At 55.5% G+C, this 22,468-nt stretch overlaps 1 protein-coding gene across 1 annotated transcript in view; it reads right to left on the bottom strand.

Annotated features, from left to right (window-relative positions):
• GTF2IRD1 (GTF2I repeat domain containing 1) overlaps positions 1 to 19,799 on the bottom strand; it is a 79,891-nt gene extending 60,092 nt beyond the window's left edge. The window contains exon 1 of the mRNA XM_058680548.1: positions 19,454 to 19,799. The gene's annotated coding sequence lies outside the window, so the exon portion shown is untranslated. The remainder of the gene's footprint in view (positions 1 to 19,453) is intronic.
• Positions 19,800 to 22,468: the final 2,669 nt, after the last annotated feature.

The following is a 22,468-nucleotide window of genomic DNA, read 5'->3' as shown; positions in this document are numbered from 1 at the left end:
ACAGGCATCCAGAACAGGAAGGAAGAGACCAGAGGGCAGAGGCCTGGGCCACTGAGCCAGTGCATGGAGGGGAAGAACCTGGAGAGGACACAGCCTCCTCCACCGATAGCCACCACCTCGGTCTGGGGAATGAGGGATATGGGGGTGTGGGGGGACAGTGGAAAAGACTTTGGGGAAAACAGGTACGCAAGAGAAAAATGGGTGAGGCCAGGAGGTCAGAGGTCAGGGAAGAGGCACAACCAGGAGCTCGGAGAGGCGGCAGGGGTGTTGAGGCAGCAGACTAGGGAGTAGTGGCAAAGAACAAAAACCCAGAACTCAGCCTGGCTCCCCTGGCCCTCCCAGGTGGACTCCAAAAGTCTGATGCTGGCCCCTGGCTCCAAAAGTGCAACCATAAACCCTAGCATCAATCCAGGAAAATGATGATGGTGAGGAACCCCTCCCACTGCCCCCTACCCCGGTGAGCCAGGCTGTGTGTGCAGGAAGCTGAGGCTATGCCAGAAGGCCCGGCCAGGCAGCCAGAGGTTCCCCCAGATCAGAAGCACAGAGCAAGGGAGCGAGGGGCCTCCATTCCTCTAAAAACCTTCCACAGTACCACACATACAGCAGGCGCTCCATTCTTGCAGGCATGCACACTGTGCTTACACAAACCCAGTGTTGTGACGCTATGAGGCCTTGAGATCCACAGGGTCACCGTGAGGGACAGAGACAGAAACATCAACACACAATGAGGGGTGAGTGGGTAAGTGGAAAAGGGGTGGTGGGAGGGGCTCAGCCAGGCTCCACCTCCTCTGGAAGCTAAGACCGCCCACCAGCATTGGCCACGCCCATGCCTAGCCACTGCCCAGCATCTCCTGGCTCTCCACCCCCTGCACCAGCCTGTCTCTCTTCAGCAGAAGGAGGACGTTCGAAAGAAAGTGGACACGGAGTACAGACAGCTGGATCAAGTCCCAGTCCGGCTTCCCATCCAGCTTCCCGCGGATACACACCCTGGGAGGCAGCAGCTAAGGCTCCAGGTCTCGGATCTCTGCCACTCACACAGTTCCAGGTTCCTGGCATTTGGGGAGTGAACCAGTGTATGGAAGATCTCTCTCTTTCTGCCTTTAACATTTTAGGAAAAAAATTATTTATTTATTTATTTGAAAGAAGAATTACAGAGAGAGAGAGGACAAGACGGAGAAAGATCTTCCATTCACTAGTTCACCCCCTCCAGGTGGTCACAACAACTAGGGCTGGGCCAGGCTGAAGCCAGGAGCCTGGAGCCACATCCAGGTCTCCCATGTGTGTGGCAGGGGCCCGAGTACCTGGGCCATCCTCCACTGCTTTCCCAGACGCATCAGCAGGGAGCTGGACCAGAAGCAAAGCAGTCAGAACTCCAACTGGTGTCCACATGGGTTGATTATTTGGCAGGTGGCAGCTTAACCTGATGTATCACAATACCGGCCCCAACAAATGCTTTGAAAAGTGCTCATGATCCCTGTGAACATAGGTGCACTGCCTGCCTGGGGCCTGGGGACCCAACATGCTCATTAACTCAACGGTAGCGATGATGACATCCATCGCCCTGATAACAATGCTGAACGGGTGAGGTTTCCCATGACATCTCTGTCCCACCCCATGCAGAGAAGGTCCCTGAGTGGGAAACGCAGGCCTGGCACTTAGCCGGCACCAGGACCTCCCCACCCCCTAGACTGGGCTCATCTGCTATTGGGAGAAATATTTATTTATGCTTATGCAGGCGTCTGCATAGCTTGGTGGCTGGGTGGCGGGAAAGGGAGGGAGGGAGACGAAGGGAGGGAGAAAGATCCCAGCTCTGGGGTGGTGCCAGCTCTGGGGCGGTGCCAGTCCTGGGGCAGTGCCAGCCCTGGGGCGTGGCAGTGCTTGGAGGCATATGGATTGAAGCTCCCAAGAGCCCCCTCACCAGACATAGACTGATCTCTCAGAAGAGCTGCGAGCAGCCCCAGATCCCCCGTCAGGATCCAGCTAGGCAGAACACAGCCCCTGACGCGTGGGTGACTCTCCTTCCAGGGAGCTGGCTCTCACTGTCCCTGTGTACCCATTCCCCAGGGGGTCAAGAGCAGGGATATCTCAGGGTGAACTGTGGGTCAGGAGATCTGATGTCTGACCCCAGATGCCTCCCATAGCTTCCTCAACTGTCAATCAGGAATGTGGACCCTGGGTAGCCCCAAACCATTCTAGAACATTCTTCAGGGTTACCCTAGCCTGCCCCCTTCCTGATTTAGGAACCATAGACCCCTGAACCCATGTGGGAAACCTGGAAGAAGCTCCCAAGTCCTGGCTTTGGATCAGCTCAGCTCTGGTTACTGCAGCAATTTGGGAGTAAAAGAACAGATGGAAGATCTTTCTTTCTGTCCCTCCTTCTCTCTGGAAATCTGCCTTTCCAATAAAACAAATATCTTAAAATATTTATTTATTATTATTACATGAAAGGCAACTTACAGAAAGAGGAAAGACATAGAGAAAAATTTTTCATTTGCTGGTTCATTCCCCAAATGACTCCAAGAGCCATTGCTGAGCTAATCTGAAGCCAGGAGTCTCTTCCTGGTCTCTCTTATGGGTGCAGGGTTCCAAGGCTTTGGGCTATCCTCCATTGCTTCCCCATGCCATAAGCAGGAAGCTGGATGGGAAGCAGAGCAGCTGGGACATGAACTGGTACCCACTTGGGATCCTGGTGCTTACAGAGGGAGGATCAGCCAATTGAGCCATCGTGCCAGGCCACAATAATAAATAAATCTTCAAAAAAAAAAAAAAAAGACAGCTGAGCAAAGGCCCGGCTGTCCTCTGTCCACAACCACATCTGGGCTGGCTGGGCCACAGCTCTCTGAGGTCGCCATTCCAGCATTAGCATCAGCAGTATCTCCAGCAGGTGCCTGGTTGGGCATGGGCATGTGGTCACAATATCTCGGAGTTCCCTTCAAGCACTGGGCACCTTCACTGTGGAGGCTCAGAAAGGCTGAGTGACCTGCTGAGGCGACCCAGCAGGAAGAGTTAGGGAGCCAAAATCCCAACCATACAGGTGCCCACGAAGCTGACCACTGGGGCTCCAGGGCAGCCCCAGGCACGGCTCACCACGGCTGCAGCCTCACACACAAATGTGTGTGGAGCAGTCATGCAGCTTAATGTGCCAAGTGAGGGCAGCCAGGGGTCCCCCTAAATCTGGGCTTCCTAAGGCATTGTGGGCCCTGATGCCAAAGATGCATGGAGATTTCATTCTCCAAGAGATAAACAAAGCTACTGGCCTGGGCGAATGACCTGAATGGCCAAGGTCACTGATTTTTGCAGGGAGATCCAGGGAGAGGGTGCTATAGAGGCAGCACCCCAAGAATCCATGCAACAGGGACAACTACGGAGACCCCAGACCATGGGCCCCTCAACTACAGCAGCCGACAGAGCCATGGCCATCAGGAGCCACAGGTCCCTGGTTCACAGCCAAGAAGCAACACCGAGCTACTGCCACGGCCACCTGCCCACCCAATCACCATGCCACCCTCACCCGTGGCCAAGCTCACAGCTGGACCAGAGCTCCAACGACAAGGGCAACCAGAGCAAAGGAGAGACAGAGGAAACCCAAAGAGGGATGTCTCTGGGAAAGTTTCAAGTAGAGGTGGACTTGAACTTTTTTTCCCCACTGATCAACAGGCAGGAAGACAGAGACCTTGTGGCCACTGATTCACTTCCCAGATGTCTGCGATGGCCAGGGCGGAACCACACACAAGCCAGGACGCGATAATTCCATCAGATCTCCCACGTGGGTGGCAGGCACCCAAGTATTCCAGCCATCCCCTGCGGCCTCCCAGGGTGTACGTGAACAGGAAGCTGGATAAGGAACAGAGCCAGAGCTTGATCCCAGACGCTCCAGGGTGGGACACGGGCATGTTAACCACTGGGCTTTTGAACATCTGCAGCTGGGACTGAAACAGACACCCACATAGGATGTTGGCGCTGCAGGTGACAGCTTAATCTGAGGCACCAGGACGCCAACAGCAACCGTAGAAATTGCCAAAAATCTAGAGATAACTATCAGTAGTTGCTAGGGACAGGCGTGAGGTATGGGGCGGGGTGGGGGGTGGAATGGGGAGTGGAGCAATCCCTAATGAGTATGAAAACATCCTAGAGTCAGATGGCGGTGAAATTACACAGCTTATGGGTGACACTAAAAACCGCAGAGCAGGGTCAGCGTCACTGCATAGCAGGTTAAGCCACAAGCTGTTATGGTGGCTTTCCATGTGGGAGCACTGGTCTGCATCCTAGCTCTCTGCTTCCAATCCAGCTGCCTGCTACTGCACCTGGAAAAGCAGCAGAAGACGGCCCAGGGGTTGGAACCCCTTCTGATCATGTGGGAGACCCGGACAGAGGTCCCGACTCCTGGCTGCTTTGGTCTAGTTCAGACTGGGCTGTGGAGATCATTTAAGGAATGAGCCAAATCAATTAATCAATCAGTTGACCAATCAATGTTTTCTTTTAAAATCCTGCAAGTGAATAGTATACTTTGAAATGGCAAGCTGCTGCCTTCATAAAAAAACACTGATACTGGGTCTGGCACAGGAGCCTAGTGACTAAAGTCCTTGCCTTACACGTGCCAGGATCCCATATGGGTACCAGTCCTAATACCAACAGCCCTATTTCCCATCCAGCTCCCTGCTTCTGGCCTGGGAAAGCAGTTGAAGATGGCCCAAAGCTTTGGGACCCTGCACCCCCGTGGGAGACCTGAAGAAGCTTCTGGCTTCAGATCGGCTTAGCTCCAGGCATTGCAGCCACTTGGGGAGTGAATCAGTGGACGGAAGATCTTCCTGTCTCTCCTCCTCTCTGTATATCTCACTTTCCAAAAAAATAAATAAATCTTAAAAACACACACACAAAAAACACTAGTACATACTCAGACCGTTTCCCAATCGGTGGGTGAATCGTCTTACATTCCTAGTGGCTGGGTCCAAGAGCTCCGGCCTAGGTCAGCTTCAGAATCCGGGTTCCAGGCTTCATGGACACAGGTTGTGATGGGGAGGGGAGGACAGGGTTATGGCAGGTGGCTGCTCTCCCCGGGCCCCAGTGAGGAAACCCAGACTGACCCGCCTGCTGCTAGCTTTGACAGGGTCCAACCCTACCTGCTGCAGGCATCCTGGGAATGAACCACTGGATGGAGGATGGGTCTCCATTTCCCTGCCCTTCAAACAGAAGGAAGCGCAGAGAACGCTGGACTCACAATGTGGTTACTTCTGATCAATTCAACCTAAGTTGAAAATACCTTAAGCTAGGCACCATGATGTAGTGGACTAGGCCTCTGCCTGTGGTGCTGCCATCCCATATAGGCACTGGTTCATGTCCCGGCTGCTCCACTTCCCATCCAGCTCCCTGTTTGTGGCCTGGGAAAGCAGTGCAAGTTCTTTGGCTCCTGTGCCTACCAGGAAGACCCAAAAGAAGATCCTGGCTTTGGACAGGCTCCACTTTGACCACTGCCGCCATTTGAGAGTAAACCAGAATATGGAAGATCTCTCTCTCTGTGCTTGCTGTCTTTCAAATAAAAACAATGTCTCTCTCTTTCTTTAAGAAAATATTGTAACCAGAAAACTCATGGGCCCAGCGAGTTAAAATTGCTGGCAGCGACAATAGCATCTTCTATCAGAGTACTGGTTCAAATCCCAGCAGCCCACTTCCAATCCAGCTCCTTGCTACTGCATTAGGGAGAGTAGCACGAAATGGCCTGAGTGCTTGGGCCCCTGCCATTCTTGTGGGAGACCAGATGGAGTTCCAGGCTCCTGGTTTTGGGTCAGTCCAGCCATGGCTGTTGTAGCGATTTGGGGAGGGAATCAGCAGATGGAAGGTTTCTCTCTTTCACTCTGTGTCTCTCCTTCTCTCTCTGCCTTTCAAATAAACAAAAATGAAATCTTAAAAATCCATGCACTGCAGGCCCAGTGCGGTGGCCTAGCGGCTAAAGTCCTCACCTTGCACGTGCCAGGATCCCATATGGGCTCTGGATCTAATGCTGGAGGCCCCGCTTCCTACCCAGCTCCCTGCTTGTGCCCTGGGAAAGCAGTCGAGGACAGCCCAAAACCTTGGGAGCCTGCACTCACATGGGAGACCCAGAAGAAGCTTCTGGCTCCTGGCTTTGGATCAGCTCAGCTCTGGTAGTTGCAGCCACTTGGAGAGTGAATCATGAGACAGAAGATCTTCCTGTCTGTCTCTCTTCCTCTCTGCATATCTCACTTTCCAATAAAAAGAAATAAATATTTTTTTAAAAAATCCACACGCTGACCGTCTATCACCTTCTGATTCTTGCCCATCTTAAAATGTATGCCCAACACATCCAGGAGCCTGTATTTGGACAAAACTGCCTATCACAGCCCCCACACAATGGTTCAATTGGCTAAATCCTCACCTCACAAGCATCGGAATCCTATATGGGTGCCGGTTCATGTCCTGGCTACTCCACTTCCCATTCAGCACCTGCTTGTGGCCTGGGAAAGCAGCAGATGACCCAAAGGTTTGGAACCCTGCACCTACACGGGACAGCGGGTAGGAGCGCCTGACTTCAGATCAGCTCAACTCCGGCTGTTGCAGCCACTTGGGGGTAAACCAGTGGATGCAAGATCTGGGTCTCCTCTCAGCAAATCTGCCTTTCTAATCAAAACATAAATAAATCTCTTTATTTTTTGTATTTTTATAAGTCTTTTGATTTATTTCTATTTTGATTGGAAAGGCAGATTTACAGAGAGGAGGAGAGACACAGAGGAACATCTTCTGTCTGCAGATTCACTGCCTAAGTGACCGCAACAGCCAGAGCTGCGCCGATCCGAGGCCAGGAGCCAGGAGCCAAGAGCCAGGAGCTTCTTCCAGGTCTCCCACGCGGGTGCAGGGTCCCAAGGCTTTGGGCCGTCCTCGACTGCTTTCCCAGGCCACAAGCAGGGAGCTAGATGGGAAGCAGGGCTGCTGGGACACGAACCGGTGCCCATATGGGATCCTAGAGTGTGCAAGGTAAGGACTTTAGTCACTAAGCTACCATGCCAGGCCCAAAATAAATAAATCTTAAAAAAAAAAAAAAAAAACCTAATGCATAGCCTCTTAGCAAAACATTCTCCCCCCTTACCCCTCCTAACCAACTTCATGTGACAGACCCAATACTGCACTGGACATGGGCATCCAAGAGGCTGCCATGCACTGTGAGCCCGGGAAAAGATCCAAGCTTGAATCCCCAGGACGCTATTGCGTGTGGCTTTGGCACACTCCTGGAGCCAAGGAAGAGCATGGGTGGTGCTGTCGTACGTGGGGGATCATGCGTGTTTACGAGAAAACATTGAATCAGATGCTTCAAGGAACTCATTTAAAAATATACTGCAAGAAAAAAAAAAGAGAGAGAGAGAGAAAGAATACCACGCTCCAACTTACTCGGGAGGGAGGGGGGAGCCCAGGCTCTGAAGATGGACTGAGCCCCCCTCCCAGCTCCCTGCTGCCCACCCACGGGCTCCTCCCAGCCAGGAATCAACCAGCCCTTTTGTCTCGGCCTCCGCAGCCAGGCTTTCTGTCATCAGCAGCCAAAGGGAATCAGGTTCATGTGCTGTGCGCCACACGGGGAGTAAGCTGCATGCCACCAGGCCTTCCACGCAGGCTACAGGTTGACCCTGCTCCACACTGGACACAGTCCACGTTCCTGGAGTGTCCCACAGCCATGCATGTACACACATCAGCCATGTATATCTAAAGGCAATGCTCTGATATGCCACGCATGTCCTTTCTCTGCACACGGAGGACACCCCCCATATGCTAGACTGGACCTGGCCTGGGAGCCAGGGATGGCTCTGCTGTCCCCTACTGCTCTCTGGATGTTCCGGGAACCGCCAGAGACCACCCCTGGGCAGGGGCATGGGACAAAGCAGCCAGAACTAAAGGGGAAAGAAGGCCCCTGACTCACAGGTGAGCACCCGAAACAGCTCCTCCCACCCTGCCACACTCTCCCCTCCCCACAGCTTGCTTGTCCTGACAAGTACGTCCTGGACATTGTGGCATATCTGGGTAAAGCTGACACCATCTGTGACACTGGTAAACCATAGGGGTGCTGGTTCAAGTCCCAGATGCTCCACTTCTAATCCAGCTCCCTGCTAATGGCCTAAGAAAGCAGCAGAAGATGGCTCAATGGCCCGGCACAGTAACCTAGCAGCTAAAGCCCTCGCCTTGCATGTACCAAGATCCCATATGGGTGCAGGTTCTAATCCCGGGGGCCCACTTCCCATCCAGCTCCCTGCTTGTGGCCTGGGAAAGCAGTCGAGGACGGCCCAAAGCTTTGGGACCCTGCACCCACGCAGGAGACCCAGATGAGGCTCTGGGCTCCTGGCTTTGGATTGACTCAGCTCCAGCTACTGTGGCCACCTGGGGAGTGAATCAACAGACAGTAGATCTTCCTCTGTGTCTCTCCTCCTCTCTGCAAATCTGACTTTCCAATAAAATAAAATAAATATTAAAAAAAAAAAAAAGAAGAAGTCATCCTTTGGCCCCTGCTATCCATATGGGAGACCAGACGAAGCTTCTGGCTCATGGTTTCAGCCTGGCCCCATCCTTAGCCGGGATAGATGACCTCTCTCTATAATTCTGACTTTCAAATACACTTTTTTTAAAATATTCATTTTCATTTTTAGTTGAAAGGCAGAGTTATAGAGGTAAGGAGAGACATCTTCCATCCACTGGTTCACTCCCCAATAGCCTCAACAGCTAGAGCTGAGCCAAGCTGAAGCCAAGAGCAGGAGCTTCCTCCGGGTCTGCCACGTCAATAGACTTGGGTCAACCTCCGTTGCTTTCCTAAGCCACAAACAGGGAGCTGGACCAGAAGCGGAGCAGCCAGGACTTGAACTGGCACCTATATGGAATGTCAGTTCTGCAGGTAAAAGCTTAGCCATGGTACTGGACGCCAAATAAGTAGATCTTTAAATTAAACAAACAAAGAAATATAACCCTGATCTGTGGAAGCTGACAACTTGTCAGGTGACTGACAAGTCCCGGAGTAATTAGCACACGGTGTGATGCAGGCAGCAACAGGGGTAGTCCAGGACATGGTGGGTCGCCTAGCCGACCTGGCACGGGATGGCATCAGAAAGCGGCATTGCCTGTCACCAGCCCATGCCAGGGACTATTCAGCAGTGCCCGGGAGCCCCCCAGTCCATGCTGAGACTGTGAGTGTGGGTCTGCCCAGCAGCAGGGACAGGGAACATGGATTGCTGTAGCTCATTCTGGCTGGCTGGTGCCAGGAGCAGCAGGCGGGGCTGGCTGGGCCTGGCCTGCAGCTCTCCCGGGAGACGCGAGAAGCCAGGGAAGGAGACCATGCTGGGACCCAGTGGGTGAGGCAGCCCAGCCTGTGCATGCGGCATAGCTGGCCGTTTCCCGAGTGGAATGCCCACTTGGCCACACATGCCCTAGCACTTCCTGTCCCCCAGAGTCCCATGGCTGATCCCTTTAGAAGGTCACCCCTGTGTCCAGGTCCATCCATCCCGCGGGTTTCCCTGGCTGATATCTGGCCACTTTCTCTCCCAGGTGGTACGCCTGACACCAAACAGGTTTGGGGACAGCCTACCGCACTCCAGGGGCTGCAGGTGGACCAACCAGAGACCCATCAGCTCCGGGTTCTCTGGGCTGGTGGCAGCAAGCACTGGGTTGTGGCATGGCACATTCAGTGTACACAGGGGATGGTGGGGTACCAGATAAACATGAGGGCTAAGGACCAGAGTGACCACACGACAGACTAAGAAAATACAGTCAGTGTCTCCTCCCACCCCACCCCCCAACAACCCTGCTCCGGGACCAAATAAATAAATAAAGATCCTTGTTCAAGGGAGGCTCAGAGAGGGGCGGTCACTTGCCTGAGGCCACACAGTAGCTCAGTACTCAAGCTGAGACTTGAATTTAACATCTGTCTGGCTTCAAAGGCCTTGGTGGATCCACAGCCCACCTGCTGGCTCTGAAGTGGGGAAGCCCCAAGGCAGCCAGGGGAGCGTCCCTGAGGTGGGGTGAGGTGCTGGGAGTGGCATTTCAGGGAGCTGTGGGCACAGGCCGGGCAGGTGAGTGATGATCAAAGCAGAGGATGTGGTCTGCCTGCCTGCCCCAAGCTGGTGCCTCCCCTCCTCAGCTGGAGGCCAGGGGGCACCCCACCGCCCTCCCAAGGGCCCACACTCCCAGCCGGGGCCTCCTGCTTAGAAGCTGCCATAACCTGAAAAACCAGCTCCTGGCTAAACAGCAGGGCCCAATCACACGAGCCCCCCCACCCCGCCCGAAGCTGCCAGGACCACCCTGGAGCTGGGCAGGTGGGTGGCTGCATGGGCGGTGGAAGTTGAAGCTACCCCGGAGTACCTGAGGCTGGGGCTGCCATAGGCTTCCCAGCTGGGTGCTGCTCCCCAGGGTGGACCTTTGAGGACTTCTAGGGTTCAGGAGACCACCTCACAAACTACAACATTAAACACTACCCCCAACCTCTCAAGACACCCCCAGGGATATCCACTGTCCTAGGACAAAGCCAAGGTCCCTGGGAATCCACCAAGCTCCTTTCACTCACGGGGCCCACCCGGCAGCCATGTCAGGTGCTTCTTGCTGCCCTCAATCTCCATACAGGCAGACTAAGGCACGGATCAGCTAGATGGCCATTCGGGTCACTCGCAGCTGCAGCAAGAGGTAAGTTGGAACTAACCAGACAAGGCGTCTCATGTGACGTGATGCACCCAGGGCAGATGGTGGGCGGCAGAGGACACCCCTCACTCACACATGCTTGGTCAATTACGATTTTTATTTTAGGCCCAGACAGACAGGTAACGGCCACTAAAAGTGGCCCCAACTCGGGGTGCGTATTTGGTGTAGCAGTAAGGATGTCACTTGGGATGCCCTGATTTCGGTTCCTTACTAAGGGGGACCCTGAGGTTGGGGGGGTGGGCAGCAGCGATCGATCAAGCAGTTGAGTCCCTCCCACCCCCATGGGAGACCTGGATGGAGCTTCCAGCTCTTGGCTCTGCCCTGTGACCCGGCCTGGCCACGGTAGGTGTTTGGCAAGCACAACAGTGAGCGGAAGAGCTCTCTCTTTCTCTGTCTTTTGAATAATGGGGTAGCAGGAGAAAGAGGTGGCCCTAGTCAGGCTCAAATGGGTGCAACCCCATGGGTCCGGATCTACTGCCCCTTCCCAACCCTGTTTAAAGAGGAAATCAACCAAAGCATACCTGTCCCTGTACAGCCCTGTTGCATAACCCCATGACCTGCTCCTGTCTGCAACACCACCAGTCTCCAAGCGAGCCTGGCCAGGTACTAGGACACACAGAATTCCTAACCTTAAGGTAACAGCTAAAGGAGTGGAGGAGACAAGGGACACAGAGCCAGGAACCACTCGAACCCCGATGAGGAGCATAGGCACCTAACAGGTGAGATGGCCTCACTCTCAGTACCCCTGAGCTGTCCTGGCCCCAGCATCCTTTGTGCTGGAGCCCACCTGGAGGGCGGGAGGCGGCTCCCAGGGGCCAGGAGGCCCTGCGGGGTGGCAGGCAGCCGACAGGTGTAATTTCATCGCAGGCCCAGGGTATGAGTCACCAGAAACGCAGGATGAAATTCCAGCTCCTGCGACGGAGGCCTGCAGCTCACCTGGGTCAGGGTCAGCTCTCGGGGAGTGGGTACAAGCCGTAGGCCCTGCTCTGACAGTGGGCAGATGACAAAGTAATCCCCCCCTTTTTTTTTAAATCCTGGATGACCCACGCTGATCCACTGAGGCCATGAGCAAGAGGGTGATGTCTCAGCAGTCCCCAGAAAAGCAGCTGGGACGCTCAGCCCCCACCTTGAAGAGAAGCACTTGATGCGGAGCAAGGCAAGCATAGGGGCTGGCTGCCATGAGACCATGCAAAGCCACAGAGACACAAAACAGATCAGAAGCCGCCAGTGCTGGGGCCAGGGCAGGGGACAACTGTGGGGGAACTTGGCGGGGCCGGAGAGCAGGTAATGAGACATTTCTAAAGAGGAGATTTGAAAAACGTTTTTGGGAAAAGATGGAATCGAAAGACATTTATGTTGGCAGCAGGTGTTTGGCGCAGTGGTGATGTCATCTTTTGGGATGGCTGCAGCCCACTGGGAGTGCCTGGTTCCAGTCCCAGCTCCTCCACTTGCAATTCAGCTCCCTGCTAGCACTTCTTGGGAGGGAGCAGGTGATGATGGCCAAGGACTTGGGTCCCTACCACCCATGGGGGAGTCCTGCATGGAGTTCTGGGCTCCCAACTCGAGCCTGACAGAGGCCTGGCTAGTGTAAGTATTTGCAGAGTAAACCAGCAGACGAACAATCGCTCTCTCAAAATAAAAATAAATTTAAAATCTTTTTTACCTAAAAAGAAGTATATGCACATAATATGTTCTTTAAAGATTTATTTATTTTTGTTGGGGGCCTGGCATGGTAGCCTACTGGCTAAAGTAAAGGGCGCCGGTTCTAATCCTGGCTGCTCCACTCCCCATCCAGCTCCCTGCCTGTGGCCTGGAAAAGCAGATGAGGAGTGCCCAAGTTTTGGGAGCCTACACCTATGTGGGAGATCTGGAAGAAGATCCTGTCTCCTGGCTTAAGATTGGCGCAGCTCTGGCTGTTGTGGCTACTTGGGAGTGAATCAATGGAAGATCTTCCTCTGTGTCTTTCATCCTCTCTGTATATCTGCCTTTCCAATAAAAATAATTCTTAAAAAAAAAAATTATTTTTGTTGGAAAGGCAGATTTATAGAGAGAAGGAGACAGAAAGATCCTCCATCCACTGGTTTACTCCCCAAGCAGCTGCAATGGCTGGAGTTGAGCCAATCAGAAGCCAGGAGCTTCTTCTGGGTCTCCCACATGAGTGCAGGGTCCCAAGGTCTTGGGCCGTCCTTAACTGCTGTCCTAGGCCATAAGCAGGGAGTTGGATGGAAAGTGGGGACACTGGGACACAAACTAGCACCCATATGGGATGGCAGCACTGACAAGGGGAGAATTAGCCAACTGACAAGGGCAGAACTGAGCCACTGTGCCAGGTGCAGGACACAAAATGTTTGAAGTCCTGTATGAGTTTTTCAAATCGTTCCCAGATAAACTTTACAAGAAAACTTGCGTGGATGTCAACGTTTCTTCACTTAAAAAAACCAATTAAATTTTTCATTGATGTGAAAGGCAGAGCGACAAAGAGAGAGCTCCCATCCTGTGGTTTCCTCCCCAAATCCTTGCAACACCCAGGGCAAAGCCAGGCTGAAGCCAGGAGAGCTCCATCCGGGTCTTCCACATGAGTGGCAGGGACGCAAGCACCTGGACCAGCACCTGCTGCTTCCCAGGGTGTGCATGAGCAAGGAGCTGGAACTGGGAGTGGAGCTGGGAATTGAACTAGGCACCCCGAGATAGCATGTGGTGGTCCCCAGTAGTTTAAATGCTATGTGCTTGAACCCACTCCCAAAACCCGTTAACTTTTTAAAGGGTCAGATATTTTTATTTCTTATAGAGTTTCCTCGGGGAGGTCAGCTGTGATTCTGATAGGGGTTCCCCTATTGAGGAATTCTTTTTTTTTCCACATGCTGATACTTTTATTTCCCTATTTTTTATTTTGAGAAAGAATGAATGTTCCTCTCCACCTAGTTCACTTCCCCAAATGCCCACAATATGCCAAGGGGCTTCAGCCAGGAGCTGGGAACTCAATCCGAATCTCCCATATGGGCCATCTCCACTGCTTCCCAGGGCCGCCATCAGCAGGAAGCTAGAGTCTGAATTCAGGCCAGTCACTCTGCAGTGTGGCTCAGCTGTCAATTAAGCCCATGTCCCACACTGCATGGCATGAGCACGCACACTGAGCGACCAGCACATCAGCCATTCTAACAGGAATCCCTCTTGCCTTGCCAACCCCGGATGGACCCTGGCACCCAGGACTCTCAGACGTGGCACCCTTGTGTTTCTCATACATGCGTAGACAGCTAGATGGCCGGACTCCTTTATGGTGGTCCTGCAGTAGCTAGAAGATGCACCTTGCAAACCCCTCCTCAATGACCCCCAACCAGCAAAAGGGGTCTTGCTTGGACTCCCTGCCCCCCATAGAAGGCACAGGAGAGGAAGGCTCACCTGGAGTCCCCATCTCCACTCCACAATTGCCCAGAGGGTGCCCATCCACCCAAGCTGTATCACCAAGACACACGGACTGCATCTCCATGTCACAGTCCAGCAAATTGTTCAGATAGCGGTGAGGCTCCTAGGGGACCCCTTCCACACCCCCACTCCAGGGACCACAGCCCAGCTATATGATGGGATGCAGGCAATTTCCAGCAATGTCCAGCAATGTCCCTCTCACTTGCAACTTAATCCCTCATGGTGAGGCCCTTAAAGCTTTCTAACAAGACACCTGGCCTGCAGCTGGCACACTCACCAGGTGATGCCCTCTGCCACTGTCCAACTCAGCAGGGACCATTCAGTAACCAGGCTTTCACCACATGCCACCCCTGACCCTGAACTTTCAGATCTGCGACCTGTAGGAACCTTAATTCTCCATAAATTGCATTCAAAGCAACAGAGGCGAGACACAGAACCTTGTACCTACCTTGCACCCAGCCCACGGGGGGCAGCCCCTCTGGCCCATGATGCCCTAAAGGCAGGAAATTGCAGTGCCCTGAAAGAGGGTATCAGGAGCTTGGTGCTTTTGCAGAGTGGGTAAAGCTGCCACCTGCAGCACTGGCATCCCATACGGGTGCCAGTTCAAGTCCAAGCTGCTCCACTTCTGATCCAGCTACCTGTTAGTGTGCCTGGGAAAGCAGGGGAGGATGGCCCAAGTACATGGGCCTCTGCACCCATGTGGGAGGCCCTAGCTCCTGACATCAGCCCGGCTCAGTCCTGACCATTTGGATAGGGACACAACAGATGAACGATTTCTCTCTCCCTGTCTGTAACTTTTCAAATAAAGAAATAAATCTTAAAAAAAAAAAAAAAAAAAAAGAAGGAAGAAAGGAAGGGAGGGAGGGAAGGAGAGAGGGAAGGCAGGAAGGAAAGAAGGGAAAAAAATACAGCAACTGCTCCCCAAGGCTTAGAACCACTATTGCAGATTCTGCTGGGAAGTTCCAGTTTGGGGTCTAATGGGGTGTTTCCAGCAAACTCTGTCCTTCTGACAGCTTCTTTTTTAAAATTTTTATTTACTTATGTTTTATTTTTAATCTACTTGAAAGGCAGATGGAGAGAGAGAAGGAGAGATCTTCCATCCACTGCTGTCTCCCCCAAATGCCCACAAGAGCCATAGCTGGGCCAGGTCAAAGTTAGCAGCTGGAAACTCCAGCCAGATCTCCCACATGGGTGCCAGGGACCCAAGTGCTTGAGCCATCATTGCCACCACCTCCCAAGGTGTGTATTAGCAAGGAGCTGGAAACGGGAAGGGAAACCAGACAGAAACAGCGCAATACAAGATGCAGGCATCCCAAGAGACATTCCAACTCCGGTGCTCAATGCTACCTCCATACACATCTCCTAATACACCATAGGACGCACACGGGCAGATTAACGTCCTGAAAACCAGGGCTCCCTGCACTGGGGGCCACGGTTTGATCACGATGCTCACAGTCCCAGAACTCACACAGCAGTTCAATGCATCGGGTCTCAGCATGAACAGGGCAGCAACTCAGCATGATGAAGGTGCTGATGGGCAGGGTCTCTGGGGGTGGGGGTCATGAGAGTGAAACCCCACAGCAGACTCCTGCTGACCACAGACCAACTTGAGGGATACACCGTTTGGAATCACATAGCTCTGGGACTCTGTGTCGGAAATGTACCTTTCTGCATAATAAGGCAGCCTACCTTGGTGACTACATTACAGTAACACCAGCTGGAGAAGCCCCGAGTAGCCCTGGGACCTCTCCAACTACACCCCAATCACACCCCCAGGCCTAACAGAAGCATGCTCCCCGGGGTCACAGGCAGATAAGAAGTCAACTCTGCCTGCTCCAAACTCACTCCTAGTGAGCCCTGACCCCACCCACTTTCAGCCCCTTCTTAGCCCTCCTCAGGCTCATTGCCGCCCCAGAAGCAGCAGGTGGATGGGATGGGTGTGGTGCCAGATCAAACACAAAACCCCACCCATCTCCCATTCAGCAAGCAAACAGGCCAAGTATGTCCTTGGTTTAAGAACATGTCAAATCCTACATTACTCACTGCTGATCTGAAAGCCAAATTTAACTAAGCATCCTTATTTTTAATCGGCTAAATCTGGATGCCCAAGGCAGGTGGTCCTGAAGGAGGGAGACAGGTGGGCACACAAATAGCCACCGGGATCAGCCAGACTCAGCTCAAGGTTGAAAAGATGGGCGTTTGTGCCTGACACACCCCAGGGGTCACCCGGACACCTCTCGGGTGTGGAGAATCAGGCTGGACAGGGGCTCAGCCCAGGGCTGTCGCCGTCCGTCACCTGCTCACACGGAGTTTGATGTGATCGCATATCCATTCTGATAGCACACATCCCTGAAAGTGAGAACAGCCGGGGTGCCCCCTAGCAACAGGGGTCGGGGAGCCCATGGAGGACAAGGCCAGAGCAGAGCTGGGAGCTCGCAATCCCAGCCATGTTCCTTTCACCCTCAGGAGCCAGTGAGGTCCAGTGGGAGGGAAGGGGACCAGCACAGGTGCCACATGTCCTGGAGGGGAGGCAGAAGCAGGTGGCAGTAGTGGCACCAGGGTGGGGAGTGAGCTTGGTGCACAGCTCTCTGCACCCCCACTCCCACCTCAGAGGCCAGAAGCCCCTCCCATCGCACACAGCCTAGTTACACCTGCAATTAATTAGGACTTTGTGAAAAAGCCTGCTTCCCAGAGGCTATGGGGTCTGGGCAAGGGTGTCCCCAGCAAGCTCCCCAAGGGTCTCTGAGGCCTGCATTCAGTGTGGGTCCCAAGTTCCCTGCCTGCTGCTGCAACTTTCTCTGCTTCAGTCCCCACAAACCTGGCCGTTCCCTTGGGAGGGACATGGCCGTGTCCCTGGCTACCCAGCATCTAAGGGGGCAATGCCCATTCAGGCTCTGAGTCGGAACAAAGACGCTGGAAATAAGGACCTGGGGTTCGGTTTGGGGTCTTGGCATGGGAGGGCACCCCAGAAACTTAAGAGTAAGATTCAGGCACAGGTTTCAATTCATTCAGTCATTACTTCATTCAAGCACGCAGCCCTGACCACTTGTGTTTGAGGAGCAACTGTGCGAATTAGAGCAGGGAAGAGGTGAGCATGGGAGTGGAAGCAGCGTGGGGAGAGGACAGGATGTCACGGGGTGGGGGGCACGGCCAGGGATGCAGAGACATCATCAAGTGTTGGAAGGAGGAGAGGAGAGAGGATAGGCAGAGGGTGGCAAGAACCTTCGAGAAAGGAAGGACCAAAGATGTGTGTGCAAGGGTGGGCCAAAGCAAGGCTGTTTAGGACAAAGCTTTAGCCACCACCCTGTGGGCCAAGGAAGCCACGGGCGGCCAGACGAGAGCCAGCGCACATGTGGTCTGAGGCCCCAAAGTCACGTTCAGCCGCCACCACACCAACCGGGGTCTCCACCCATGAACTGGGGATGTTCCGGTCCCAGGAGCCAGGCCGGCTGCGAGGACAGCTGCCTTGGCGGCCCCAGCTGCTTGCACCTGCCTTCGGACCATTTCCAGGCGTCAAGCGCAGACGGTCGCCAAGGCCCACTGGGTCAGAAGGCGAGCCTGGCTCCTGGCAGGCCAGCGTGGACAAAAAGAACCTATTTGTGGGACCAGCATTATTTCACATCCACGCTCCCTTTCCGGGCTGGGGAACACACACACTGCTATGCAGACTTAAGTGGAACCCCATGATGTTGGCTTGCAGACTCCCTCCCCCCCTTTTCCCACACATCCCGAAGGTGCGGGCAAGTGGACCGAGCAGCTGAGTGACAATCCTTCTTGGCTCCCTCTTTTGGGGTCCTGGGGGACCCTCCGAGTTAGCACAGGCAATTTCTAGGTCACCCTCAGAGCAGGCTCCAAGTTGAAGCCTCCCATGACCTGAATTAGGTTGGGGGTTCAGGAATTCTACCACCTGAGGCTCTGTCTTGGGTGCAGTGTGTGTCACCCCCTCCTGGGCGCCCCCCATCCCAATCTTCACCCTGGTTCCTCTGCACAGGGTAGCCCTGACAGTGGCCCCATCCTTGCTGTCCTGTGCCCGGCCTCTGCCAGCCACCAGCCACCAGCCACCCACTACTTCCTCCTGTTCTGAATAAATAATCGATGCCCGTATCCTTTCCCTGTGGGAATGACGCGGCTGAAATAAAGGAGCAGCTTTTAGGCATCTCCCAAACTCGAAGGCCCCAGGCCAGCACTCTGGGAGCGAGGGAGCAAGTAAGAGGGGGGCACCCCAGCTACTACAGGGGAGCACGGAGGGCTGGAGGGGGCCAGGGTGGCTTCAGCCAGCCTGTCCCTCTACTCTGAGAAGCCCCTCAAAAATGCCCAAACCTGGAAAAGCCACACATATACACACACGGAGGAGGAAAAGGGTCCTCTATCCCCACCCACCAGAGGCATGGCTAGTGTGTCCCCCACGTGTACTTGAGCAGAGAGGACCCCCCCACACACACACCCCTCTACTGCCTTGCACCCTCACTTCTTCTGTGACCAGGACACAGGACTCTGCCAACAGGGAGGCCAGGTCACTAGGTCAGATGCCAGCATTCCAGGCCTCCCCTCATCCCATGCCCTGAACTCCCATCTGTAGGGTGTACCCACACACACACTGGGGAGCCCAGAAGAGGGTCACCGTCATCACTCCCAGGGAGCAGTGAGGGCAGTGGGTGCTTCCTCAGCCTTCCTCCCCATCTACACCAACTCAGGACCTCCCACCCAACTTGCGACCACTACTCTGGGGTAGACCCATCCTAGGGAGGGAACCCCCAAAAGGGACCATTGTGTCCCAGTTGCATGAGCTGGACTCTCCCTGTGAGTGGGGGGGTGAGTACAGTGGGGACCCTCGGGCCCAGCAACGGAGGTTGAGGTGGGGGGCACGGCCTCCCCAGGCTCTCTCTGCTCCCACACTGGTGCCCGCGGCGGGCAGCAGGAGTGACCTCATTCGCCAACTGCAGGGGCCCCCTGGCAGGCGCCAGCCGGAGCACCCACCCACCCACCTCCGGAAGGGCCGCCAAGCAGTGGGGATTCGGGGATGTGCTGGGGGCGGGTGGGGGGGTTGTGGGTGACCACTCTGGGCTCACCCCACAGCTCCCGGCAGGTGGGGGCGGCTGTCCCTCTGGTCCCAGGGCCCGAATTATAATCCCAGTCACGTGCCTCTCACCCCCCCACACACACACACCAGTCACCGCCACCCTTCACCGCGGCCAAGCCCCGACCCCGGCTCCCAATGGGCAACCCCCCCTCAAAAAAAAGCCGGACCCTGATTGTGGAACACCTTGAGGGGGAGGGGCGGGGACCCCAGGGGAGAAGCAAGGGCCTCGGTGCCCACCTCCCCCACCGCCCCCCCAGCAAAAGTTTCTCCTACCTTGGAGGATCCCCAAGCGCTCTTGCCAGCGGCACCCCGGCCCCGGCCCGCGGCCAGGACTCAGCCTCCTGCCGCTGCCTCCTCCTTAATTAATCCGCGAGAATGGGCCAGGCGAGGCCGAGGGAGGCGAGCGGCGGCGGCGCGGGCGGGCGGGGAGGAGCGTGGGGGGCGCTCGGCCGGCCGGGGGGCGGCGCGCGGCGGCCCCCACCCCGGCGGCTGCGGCGGAGGGCGGGGCGCGGCGCGGGGAGCGCAGGCGAGAGCCGGCGGCCAGGAGCCTCTTTGTTCTGTAATCCCAGTAAGATTGCCAGCCATTCGCCCCGGCCCTAATCCCAGCCCCGCGCAACACCACCCTCCATTGGCTGCCATTTACATACGGGATTAGCCCGCCCGGCCCGCCCCTGCGCCCCTGCGCCCCAACTTGCGCGCACCCCGCGCTCCCCGGGCCTGGGCACGGCGAGGAGGGGTGCGGGATGGTGGGGGGGGGAGAGCGGCAGGAGAGCGCGCCGCTGCCCCACCCCCACCCCACCCCCATTCCCACCCTGCCTCGCCTTGGCTACCAGCGGGATTAGAAAACCACGGGAGACCCTGGGGGCTACCGTCCGAGGGTCAAGGTCACCCAGCGGGAGGGAGGGGGAACCAAGCCTGCACCAGTCAATCCTCACCCCCCTACTCACCCCTCCTGGCCGGATTTTCATTCCCAAGGTTTGGCCCAAGTCTCTGTCACTCTTTGTGGTTCATGGGGGATGTGGAGAGAGGCAGGGTTGTGCCCAAGGTCGCAGCAGGTCCCAATGGCCTCCAAGTCCCCTTGATCTGCCCAGCCCTCCCTCCTGGTCCCCTGGGCCACTGGCCCCGAGGTTTGACTTGTGTGAAACATAGGTGTGAAACATACACACCCATACAAGAGGGTCCTACTGAATCAGGGTGCATACCCCCATTCCTTTCTCCCCAAATCTGCACAGCTGTTTCCCCCCCACCCCCCGCACACGCACACACACACACACAGATGCCATAAGACCGGTGCCAGGTGTTCTACTAGGGCTGGCCAGTGCGGCAGCGGGCAATACACCCTAGGCAGTCCCCAACCCCAGGGAGTTCCTGGCCTAGATAAGCAAACTGCTGTGGGGCCTATGGAGACTCCAGCGGGTCCATGTACCCTCCCCTCAGCCTCCTGGGGCAGCCTTGGGCAGCTGGGGAGGGTTAACCTTGGCTGAGCAGAGCCCCCCCATACACACACACACAGAGGAAGGCCATCAGATGGAGGACTGGGCCCCCAGGCAGCCATGCCAGAACCAGGAGGGCCCCCCTGTCTCCCCACCCCCTGCGTGCTTACAGGGCTCCAGAGATTGGAAACCAGGCCCAGTCCTTCTCCCATCCAGCCCCAGCTGCCGCCCCCCCCCCCATGCACTGTGTGAGTTCAAATCCTGGCTCTTCCTCTTGCCACCCATGTGACCTTGGGTAAACAAGTTCCCCTCCCTAAGTGTTAACTTCCCCTCCCCCTTCCGGCACCCTTGCAGCCAACCATGCTTTGGCTCCCAAGGTGGACCACAGTGACCCCAACCACGGCAGGTTGAGCATCTCCTTGGTGCCGGCCCTGTGGCCTTTGAGATCCCTCTAGGCCTCGTGTGATACCTGCCAGGTGGGTGCTGTCAGCCTGGTATGACAATGTGGTGAAAAATGGTTCTGCTTAAAAGACACTCAGCATGTGAGAGTTTTGGCACCAGCTGCCTTGCCCCTCTTCTGCCCGCTGACCCTCGATGCTCTTCGGTATGGTTCCAGCTCCAGATGTGGCCAGGATAGGGCCTGGGCCCTGTGGGCCCAGCTGGGGTAAGTTGGTTCTGAAAAGGGCTTGTGGATGCTGGGCCACAGGCTGTCCCCAACCCCAGCTGCTTAATCCCAGGGGCAGGGAGGGTACAACTCCACCCTGTGTTCAGGACTTCCCCCTGCAGGCAGCGTCCAGAACAGCAGCCTGCTGCTCCACGCCCAACCGCGGGCCGGACTGCCAGCCTAACTCAGGCAGGGACCAGGGTACACTGGGTGTAACGCTCTGGCCTGGCATATCCAGGCACCCCCACCCCCACTGCCAACTCAGTTATGACCAGGCCTGCACGTGTGTCATGCGCCCTGAGCCAAATCGACTGGCCACTTTGGCTGGGTTTGAGCTTACTCATCTGTCAAATGGAGCTAAGACAGCCCCATTTCCTTCCTCTGATTGCTGGGGGGACTAAAGGACACACATACTGCAGGGCAAGTGTTTAGTGTAGTTCCTGGCACACACACGGCAGATGCCTCATAGAAGCAGGGCAGGGGAAGCTTCCATCTTATTGGCTGGCTACGTTGATTAACCCATGCTGAACAGTTTTTGCTTGACCTGGAGAGGTGGTACTCCTAAGGACGAGGTCATGGGTAGTCACCTCTTTGTCACCTTTGATCCCTCCTCCAGGATGGCAGTGGCTCTCTCTAGGCTCAAAAGGAAGTTGGGTTGACAAGTCCCTAGCAGGGGACTCCTCTTCAGCGTAGGGACTCTCATTGGATCAAAGCCCCCCACCCCCCACATCGCCCAGACTCCCATGGCCTCTGCCCCTCCCAGGCCCTGCCTCATCCTCCTGCCCCTGCCTGCCCCCAGACCTGGCTGGGTCCCCCTTCTCATGACACATGAGGCTCCTTGCAGACCCCTTCCCTTCCCCAGAATCCCTGTGGCATGTGGGCAGGGACTAACCTGATCCCGCAGGAGTGACTGCAGCACCAGATATATGCAGAAGGGAACAGGCTGCTGAGTCGCCTCCATCTACATCAGTTCAGGACGTCCCAGAGTGGGAGCAGCTGCTGGCCCCTATACAGAGCCAGCCACTAGTGTGTCTCCTCCCTAACCCCCCCGCCACCTTTGCCCCTACCTCTTGCTTTCTTGGGAGGCGCCAGAGCCCTCTCTTGGGTCTCTAATCACCTCCTTTCCTGTCTTGCTGGACAATCCTGCCTCTCTTGGCTCCTGGCTGCTGGGAGGCCAAGGAGGAAAGGGGG

The sequence above is a fragment of the Ochotona princeps genome, chromosome 24 (genome assembly GCF_030435755.1).
Source record: "Ochotona princeps isolate mOchPri1 chromosome 24, mOchPri1.hap1, whole genome shotgun sequence".
Classification (NCBI taxonomy): domain Eukaryota; kingdom Metazoa; phylum Chordata; class Mammalia; order Lagomorpha; family Ochotonidae; genus Ochotona; species Ochotona princeps.
Note: the sequence above shows the minus strand (reverse complement) of the source record. Positions and strands in the feature narration are given on the sequence as shown.